At 32.5% G+C, this 8,680-nt stretch overlaps 2 non-coding genes across 2 annotated transcripts; both read right to left on the bottom strand.

Annotated features, from left to right (window-relative positions):
* Positions 1-7,145: 7,145 nt before the first annotated feature.
* Positions 7,146-7,218, bottom strand: TRNAK-CUU (transfer RNA lysine (anticodon CUU)). The gene has a single exon. It is a non-coding gene; the product is annotated as a tRNA-Lys (tRNA).
* An 807-nt stretch (positions 7,219-8,025) lies between these two features.
* TRNAK-CUU (transfer RNA lysine (anticodon CUU)) lies at positions 8,026-8,098 on the bottom strand. Its single transcript has one exon. It is a non-coding gene; the product is annotated as a tRNA-Lys (tRNA).
* Between the last annotated feature and the right edge of the window lie 582 nt (positions 8,099-8,680).

The raw sequence follows: 8,680 nt of genomic DNA on the forward strand, positions 1-8,680 counted from the left end.
AAGCAAATGTAACGATATTCATTCAAAAAACTGTTCAAATTCAATTTTCAATAAGAAATCGTTGTCACGGATTTTGTATCTTGAAGAAAAAAAACATGCGATTTTTTCGGTACACTTTTGAATGCATTTTTTTCTGGACAAATGTTTGACCGTATTCAGCTTAATTACCTACAAAATATTCAATAAAAGTGATTTCATCTCGATTGATCAATAAATAAAAATGTAAATCGATTTTTAATACCATTTTCAAAATCGACGCTTCTCGACCAGAAAAGAACATTTTAAAATTTTTTCACTATTTTCAAATATAACCACTGAAACCATTATTTTTGTATTTTTTTGCTGTAATTCAAGCAAATGTAACGATATTCATTCAAAAAACTGTTCAAATTCAATTTTCAATAAGAAATCGTTGTCACGGATTTTGTATCTTGAAGAAAAAAAACATGCGATTTTTTCGGTACACTTTTGAATGCATTTTTTTCTGGACAAATGTTTGACCGAATTCAGCTTAATTACCTATAAAATACTCATTAAAAGTGATTTCATCTCGATTGATCAATAAATAAAAATGTACCTCGATTTTTAATACCATTTTCAAAATCGACGTTTCTCGACCAGAAAAGCACATTTTGAGTATTTTTTCACTATTTTCAAATATGACCACTGAAACCATTATTTTTGTACTTTTTGCTTTAATTCAAGCAAATGTAACGATATTCATTCAAAAAACTGTATAAATTCAATTTTCAATAAGAAATCGTTGTCACGGATTTTGTATCTTGAAGAAAAAAAACATGCGATTTTTTCGGTACACTTTTGAATGCATTTTTTTCTGGACAAATGTTTGACCGAATTCAGCTTAATTACCTATAAAATACTCATTAAAAGTGATTTCATCTCGATTGATCAAAAAATAAAAATGTACCTCGATTTTTAATACCGTTTTCAAAATCGACGTTTCTCGACCAGAAAAGCACATTTTTAGAATTTTTTCACTATTTTCAAATATAACCACTGAAACCATTATTTTTGTATTTTTTGCTGTAATTAAAGCAAATGTAACGATATTCATTCAAAAAACTGTTCAAATTCAATTTTCAATAAGAAATCGTTGTCACGGATTTTGTATCTTGAAGAAAAAAAACATGCGATTTTTTCGGTACACTTTTGAATGCATTTTTTTCTGGACAAATGTTTGACCGAATTCAGCTTAATTACCTATAAAATACTCATTAAAAGGGATTTCATCTCGATTGATCAATAAATAAAAATGTACCTCGATTTTTAATACCATTTTCAAAATTGACGTTTCTCGACCAGAAAAGCACATTTTGAGTATTTTATCACTATTTTCAAATATGACCACTGAAACCATTATTTTTGTACTTTTTGCTTTAATTCAAGCAAATGTAACGATATTCATTCAAAAAACTGTATAAATTCAATTTTCAATAAGAAATCGTTGTCACGGATTTTGTATCTTGAAGAAAAAAAACATGCGATTTTTTCGGTACACTTTTGAATGCATTTTTTTCTGGACAAATGTTTGACCGAATTCAGCTTAATTACCTATAAAATACTCATTAAAAGTGATTTCATCTCGATTGATCAAAAAATAAAAATGTACCTCGATTTTTAATACCGTTTTCAAAATCGACGTTTCTCGACCAGAAAAGCACATTTTTAGAATTTTTTCACTATTTTCAAATATAACCACTGAAACCATTATTTTTGTATTTTTTGCTGTAATTAAAGCAAATGTAACGATATTCATTCAAAAAACTGTTCAAATTCAATTTTCAATAAGAAATCGTTGTCACGGATTTTGTATCTTGAAGAAAAAAAACATGCGATTTTTTCGGTACACTTTTGAATGCATTTTTTTCTGGACAAATGTTTGACCGAATTCAGCTTAATTACCTATAAAATACTCATTAAAAGGGATTTCATCTCGATTGATCAATAAATAAAAATGTACCTCGATTTTTAATACCATTTTCAAAATTGACGTTTCTCGACCAGAAAAGCACATTTTGAGTATTTTATCACTATTTTCAAATATGACCACTGAAACCATTATTTTTGTACTTTTTGCTTTAATTCAAGCAAATGTAACGATATTCATTCAAAAAACTGTATAAATTCAATTTTCAATAAGAAATCGTTGTCACGGATTTTGTATCTTGAAGAAAAAAAACATGCGATTTTTTCGGTACACTTTTGAATGCATTTTTTTCTGGACAAATGTTTGACCGAATTCAGCTTAATTACCTATAAAATACTCATTAAAAGTGATTTCATCTCGATTGATCAAAAAATAAAAATGTACCTCGATTTTTAATACCGTTTTCAAAATCGACGTTTCTCGACCAGAAAAGCACATTTTTAGAATTTTTTCACTATTTTCAAATATAACCACTGAAACCATTATTTTTGTATTTTTTGCTGTAATTCAAGCAAATGTAACGATATTCATTCAAAAAACTGTTCAAATTCAATTTTCAATAAGAAATCGTTGTCACGGATTTTGTATCTTGAAGAAAAAAAACATGCGATTTTTTCGGTACACTTTTGAATGCATTTTTTTCTGGACAAATGTTTGACCAAATTCAGCTTAATTACCTATAAAATACTCATTAAAAGTGATTTCATCTCGATTGATCAAAAAATAAAAATGTACCTCGATTTTTAATACCGTTTTCAAAATCGACGTTTCTCGACCAGAAAAGCACATTTTTAGAATTTTTTCACTATTTTCAAATATAACCACTGAAACCATTATTTTTGTATTTTTTGCTGTAATTCAAGCAAATGTAACGATATTCATTCAAAAAACTGTTCAAATTCAATTTTCAATAAGAAATCGTTGTCACGGATTTTGTATCTTGAAGAAAAAAAACATGCGATTTTTTCGGTACACTTTTGAATGCATTTTTTTCTGGACAAATGTTTGACCGTATTCAGCTTAATTACCTACAAAATATTCAATAAAAGTGATTTCATCTCGATTGATCAATAAATAAAAATGTAAATCGATTTTTAATACCATTTTCAAAATCGACGCTTCTCGACCAGAAAAGAACATTTTAAAATTTTTTCACTATTTTCAAATATAACCACTGAAACCATTATTTTTGTATTTTTTTGCTGTAATTCAAGCAAATGTAACGATATTCATTCAAAAAACTGTTCAAATTCAATTTTCAATAAGAAATCGTTGTCACGGATTTTGTATCTTGAAGAAAAAAAACATGCGATTTTTTCGGTACACTTTTGAATGCATTTTTTTCTGGACAAATGTTTGACCGAATTCAGCTTAATTACCTATAAAATACTCATTAAAAGTGATTTCATCTCGATTGATCAATAAATAAAAATGTACCTCGATTTTTAATACCATTTTCAAAATCGACGTTTCTCGACCAGAAAAGCACATTTTGAGTATTTTTTCACTATTTTCAAATATGACCACTGAAACCATTATTTTTGTACTTTTTGCTTTAATTCAAGCAAATGTAACGATATTCATTCAAAAAACTGTATAAATTCAATTTTCAATAAGAAATCGTTGTCACGGATTTTGTATCTTGAAGAAAAAAACATGCGATTTTTTCGGTACACTTTTGAATGCATTTTTTTCTGGACAAATGTTTGACCGAATTCAGCTTAATTATCTATAAAATACTCATTAAAAGTGATTTCATCTCGATTGATCAAAAAATAAAAATGTACCTCGATTTTTAATACCGTTTTCAAAATCGACGTTTCTCGACCAGAAAAGCACATTTTTAGAATTTTTTCACTATTTTCAAATATAACCACTGAAACCATTATTTTTGTATTTTTTGCTGTAATTAAAGCAAATGTAACGATATTCATTCAAAAAACTGTTCAAATTCAATTTTCAATAAGAAATCGTTGTCACGGATTTTGTATCTTGAAGAAAAAAAACATGCGATTTTTTCGGTACACTTTTGAATGCATTTTTTTCTGGACAAATGTTTGACCGAATTCAGCTTAATTACCTATAAAATACTCATTAAAAGTGATTTCATCTCGATTGATCAAAAAATAAAAATGTACCTCGATTTTTAATACCGTTTTCAAAATCGACGTTTCTCGACCAGAAAAGCACATTTTTAGAATTTTTTCACTATTTTCAAATATAACCACTGAAACCATTATTTTTGTATTTTTTGCTGTAATTCAAGCAAATGTAACGATATTCATTCAAAAAACTGTTCAAATTCAATTTTCAATAAGAAATCGTTGTCACGGATTTTGTATCTTGAAGAAAAAAAACATGCGATTTTTTCGGTACACTTTTGAATGAATTTTTTTCTGGACAAATGTTTCACCGAATTCAGCTTAATTACCTATAAAATACTCATTAAAAGTGATTTCATCTCGATTGATCAATAAATAAAAATGTACCTCGATTTTTAATACCATTTTCAAAATCGACGTTTCTCGACCAGAAAAGCACATTTTGAGTATTTTTTCACTATTTTCAAATATGACCACTGAAACCATTATTTTTGTACTTTTTGCTTTAATTCAAGCAAATGTAACGATATTCATTCAAAAAACTGTATAAATTCAATTTTCAATAAGAAATCGTTGTCACGGATTTTGTATCTTGAAGAAAAAAAACATGCGATTTTTTCGGTATACTTTTGAATGCATTTTTTTCTGGACAAATGTTTGACCGAATTCAGCTTAATTACCTATAAAATACTCATTTAAAGTGATTTCATCTCGATTGATCAAAAAATAAAAATGTACCTCGATTTTTAATACCGTTTTCAAAATCGACGTTTCTCGACCAGAAAAGCACATTTTTAGAATTTTTTCACTATTTTCAAATATAACCACTGAAACCATTATTTTTGTATTTTTTGCTGTAATTCAAGCAAATGTAACGATATTCATTCAAAAAACTGTTCAAATTCAATTTTCAATAAGAAATCGTTGTCACGGATTTTGTATCTTGAAGAAAAAAAACATGCGATTTTTTCGGTACACTTTTGAATGCATTTTTTTCTGGACAAATGTTTGACCGAATTCAGCTTAATTACCTATAAAATACTCATTAAAAGTGATTTCATCTCGATTGATCACTAAACAAAAATGTACCTCGATTTTTAATACCACTTTCAAAATCGACGTTTCTCGACCAGAGAAGCACATTTTGAGTATTTTTTCACTATTTTCAAATATGACCACTGAAACCATTATTTTTGTACTTTTTGCTTTAATTCAAACAAATGTAACGATATTCATTCAAAAAACTGTATAAATTCAATTTTCAATAAGAAATCGTTGTCACGGATTTTGTATCTTGAATAAAAAAAACATGCGATTTTTTCGGTACACTTTTGAATGCATTTTTTTCTGGACAAATGTTTGACCGAATTCAGCTTAATTACCTATAAAATACTCATTAAAAGTGATTTCATCTCGATTGATCAAAAAATAAAAATGTACCTCGATTTTTAATACCGTTTTCAAAATCGACGTTTCTCGACCAGAAAAGCACATTTTTAGAATTTTTTCACTATTTTCAAATATAACCACTGAAACCATTATTTTTGTATTTTTTGCTGTAATTCAAGCAAATGTAACGATATTCATTCAAAAAACTGTTCAAATTCAATTTTCAATAAGAAATCGTTGTCACGGATTTTGTATCTTGAAGAAAAAAAACATGCGATTTTTTCGGTACACTTTTGAATGCATTTTTTTCTGGACAAATGTTTGACCGAATTCAGCTTAATTACCTATAAAATACTCATTAAAAGTGATTTCATCTCGATTGATCACTAAACAAAAATGTACCTCGATTTTTAATACCACTTTCAAAATCGACGTTTCTCGACCAGAGAAGCACATTTTGAGTATTTTTTCACTATTTTCAAATATGACCACTGAAACCATTATTTTTGTACTTTTTGCTTTAATTCAAACAAATGTAACGATATTCATTCAAAAAACTGTATAAATTCAATTTTCAATAAGAAATCGTTGTCACGGATTTTGTATCTTGAATAAAAAAAACATGCGATTTTTTCGGTACACTTTTGAATGCATTTTTTTCTGGACAAATGTTTGACCGAATTCAGCTTAATTACCTATAAAATACTCATTAAAAGTGATTTCATCTCGATTGATCAAAAAATAAAAATGTACCTCGATTTTTAATACCGTTTTCAAAATCGACGTTTCTCGACCAGAAAAGCACATTTTAAAATTTTTTCACTATTTTCAAATATAACCACTGAAACCATTATTTTTGTATTTTTTGCTGTAATTCAAGCAAATGTAACGATATTCATTCAAAAAACTGTTCAAATTCAATTTTCAATAAGAAATCGTTGTCACGGATTTTGTATCTTGAAGAAAAAAACATGCGATTTTTTCGGTACACTTTTGAATGCACAACACCTCTTCCGGGTGGGCGCTAACCATTGCGCCACGGAAGCCCAAAAGTTAAATGTTCGTCAGGTATTGAGAAAAACTCTGACTTTTCACGCTACATTTGAGATCCCTTAACACCGCTCCCGGGTGGGCTCGAACCACCAACCTTTCGGTTAACAGCTGAACGCGCTAACCATTGCGCCACGGAAGCCCAAAAATTAAATGTTCGTCAGATATTGTGGAAAAACTCTGACTTTTTACGTTACATTTGAGATCCCTTAACACCGCTCCCGGGTGGGCTCGAACCACCAACCTATTGGTTAAGAGCAGAACGCGCTAACCATTGAGCCACGGAAGCTCAGAAATTAAATGGTTGTCAGGTATTGTGGAAAAGTTATGTCTTTTCACGCTACATCTGAGACCCCACAACACCTCTCCCGGGTGGGCTCGAACCACCAACCTTTCGGTTAACAGCTGAACGCGCTAACCATTGCGCCACGGAAGCCCAAAAATTAAATGTTCGTCAGGTATTGTGGAAAAACTTTTCTTTATACTTTACATTTGAGACTACACAACACCGCTCCCGGGTGTGATCGAACCACCACCCTTTCGGTTAACAGCCGAACGCGCTAACCATTGCGCCACGGAAGCTCAAAAATTAAATGTCCGTCAGGTATTGTGGAAAAACTCTGACTTTTTACGTTACATTTGAGATCCCTTAACACCGCTCCCGGGTGGGCTCGAACCACCAACCTATTGGTTAAGAGCCGAACGCGCTAACCATTGAGCCACGGAAGCTCAGAAATTAAATGGTTGTCAGGTATTGTGGAAAAGTTATGACTTTTCACGCTACATCTGAGACCCCACGTTACCTCTCCCGGGTGGGCTCGAACCACCAACCTATTGGTTAACAGCCGAACGCGCTAACCATTGCGCCAAGGAAGCTCAGAAATGAAAAGGTCTTCAGGTATTGTGGAAAAACTTTGACTTTTTACGTTACATTTGAGATCCCTTAACACCGCTCCCCTGTGGGCTCGAACCACCAACCTTTCAGTTAACAGCTGAACGCGCTAACCATTGCGCCACGGAAGCCCAAAAATTAAATGTTCGTCAGGTATTGTGGAAAAACTTTTCTTTTTACGTTACATTTGAGACTACACAACACCGCTCCCGGGTGTGATCGAACCACCAACCTTTCGGTTAACAGCCGAACGTGCTAACCATTGCGCCACGGAAGCCCAAAAATTAAATGTCCGTCAGGTATTGTGGAAAAACTTTTCTTTTAACGTTAAATTTGAGACTACATAACAACGCTCCCGGGTGGGCTCGAACCACCAACCTATTGGTTAACAGCCGAACGCGCTAACCATTGAGCCACGGAAGCTCAGAAATTAAATGTTTGTCACCTATTGTGGAAAAGTTTTGAATTTTTACGCTACATCTGAGACACCAAAACACCTCTCCCGGGTGGGCTCGAACCACCAACCCTTCGGTTAACAGCTGAACGCGCTAACCATAGCGCCAAGGAAGCCCAAAAATTAAATGCTCGTCAGGTATTGTGGAAAAACTCTGACTTTTTACGTTACATTTGAGATCCCTTAACACCGCTCCCGGGTGGGCTCGAACCACCAACCTATTGGTTAAGAGCCGAACGCGCTAACCATTGAGCTACGGAAGCTCAGAAATTAAATGGTTGTCAGGTATTGTGGAAAAGTTATGACTTTTCACGCTACATCTGAGACCCCACGTTACCTCTCCCGGGTGGGCTCGAACCACCAACCTATTGGTTAACAGCCGAACGCGCTAACCATTGCGCCAAGGAAGCTCAGAAATGAAAAGGTCTTCAGGTATTGTGGAAAAACTTTGACTTTTTACGTTACATTTGAGATCCCTTAACACCGCTCCCCTGTGGGCTCGAACCACCAACCTTTCAGTTAACAGCTGAACGCGCTAACCATTGCGCCACGGAAGCCCAAAAATTAAATGTCCGTCAGGTATTGTGGAAAAACTTTTCTTTTAACGTTAAATTTGAGACTACATAACAACGCTCCCGGGTGGGCTCGAACCACCAACCTATTGGTTAACAGCCGAACGCGCTAACCATTGAGCCACGGAAGCTCAGAAATTAAATGTTTGTCACGTATTGTGGAAAAGTTTTGAATTTTTACGCTACATCTGAGACACCAAAACACCTCTCCCGGGTGGGCTCGAACCACCAACCCTTCGGTTAACAGCTGAACGCGCTAACCATTGCGCCAAG

This window comes from Phalangium opilio, unplaced genomic scaffold (genome assembly GCF_054372755.1).
Source record: "Phalangium opilio isolate 3A_F unplaced genomic scaffold, DU_Popi_V2 ptg000017l_1, whole genome shotgun sequence".
Lineage (NCBI taxonomy): Eukaryota > Metazoa > Arthropoda > Arachnida > Opiliones > Phalangiidae > Phalangium > Phalangium opilio.